This window comes from Nicotiana sylvestris, chromosome 3 (assembly GCF_000393655.2).
Source record: "Nicotiana sylvestris chromosome 3, ASM39365v2, whole genome shotgun sequence".
NCBI lineage: Eukaryota > Viridiplantae > Streptophyta > Magnoliopsida > Solanales > Solanaceae > Nicotiana > Nicotiana sylvestris.
In genome coordinates, this window is record NC_091059.1 from 112,674,680 (window position 1) to 112,676,300 (window position 1,621).

Genomic DNA, 1,621 nt, shown 5'->3' on the forward strand with positions numbered 1-1,621 from the left:
TCCCAGGTATAGATTCACCATGTCTTGTCCCGATTTACCCAGATCGTCCCACCACATATGCAACTCTAAAGGGATCGTGTTCACGATTGTTATTGGCAAATTCTGACTTGTGCTCATTCTGCACATTTATTAAGGTGATTAAGCAAAAAATCATGATTTACTCTATTTTGACTTAAAATCAAAGCTGACACCTTTTTTTAGATTCTTACTTCTAAAACAACAAAAAAACCTAACTTTTGAAAATACGGCCTTTCAGCACTTCCGAAGAAAGATTTTAAGGCTATGCCCGCTAGTTGGCCGAAAATTGAAAAAAAAAAGACCCAATGTGGCTGCTATTCTTGCAAAAATAGCCTTCCGGCGTCCTTTTGGGGACATTCGGCTATTTTTGACAAATATGGCATCACCTTACCTATTTATAATAAAAATAAATTTTTTGTTCTTCTTGACTATTTTTATAAAAGGAAAGTTGGACCCGACGGGGGTTGTCTACGTATCCCACATCCGGTGAGAATCAAACTGGCGTAGTTCAGGCAATTTTGACAAAATAAAACCAACTATTTTTCCTTTCTAAAATACAAAGATTTTCCTTTTTTTCTCTTTGAAAACCACAAAATTCTTTTTTTTTTCAAAATTTCGGCAGAGTTTCGGTATGTTTTGGGACATTGGTTTTTCAAAACAGGCACTTATCCCTCTCAACCATCTAAGTTTTCCTTGTAAGTCCGTCAACATGTAAATCTGAAGCAAATGAATGCGCAAGTAGCAAGTAAGATGCATCATAATGGTCTTTACATTTCGGGTACACCTGTCCTAGACAGACCCAACCCATGTGTTGAGTCTCCAAAGTAAAATGCACATGATGCAAACAAATGTTCCTACTAGGGATCCGGCATGAGGCTGAGTTATTCTAGGTTCAAAAACTTAGGTATGTGTTCTAGACTGTGTACCCGAGCAGACAACTCGAGCCGAGGAGGGGGCTACGTACCGGGAACCAAAAGGCCTTCCGGCTTAGTAACTTGTCCGAGCCTCTTTCTTATTTCAGGGTATGACACTAACAGAATCGGGAGTCTCGACCAGCAAGCACATCCCTGAAGATGGGAAGAGAAGGGTTTCGTAGCAGTTTATATATAGTTCAGATAATATCAAAGCAGTAAAAGCAACATTTAGCACATTAGACCCAATCGTGTAATAAAATCAGATAATAGATAAAACCAAATACAACAATTCATCTAAGCTCGAATTCTGAACCCTGAACCAGAGATTATGGGTTCGATCCCCATCAGAGTCGCCAGAGCTGTCACACCTCCTTTTTTACCTACACCCCCGGAAGGGGCATATAGGGAGTTTTTCCAATTTAAGTGACAATCGAAACAGGATTATTTATTTATTAAATTCAGAGTCTCCACTTGGGATAATTTTATGGTGTCCCAAGACACATGTTTAAATCCCGCATCGAGGAAAAAATTGACTTTGTATTACAGTCCGCGAACCCAAAATCCGGGTAAAAATTCTGTTAACCCGGGAGAAGGTATTAGGCATTCCCAGGATCCGTGGTTCTAGCACGGTCGCTCAACTATTACATTTGGCTTAATCATCCAATTTTAAACAATTACGAACCTACGCA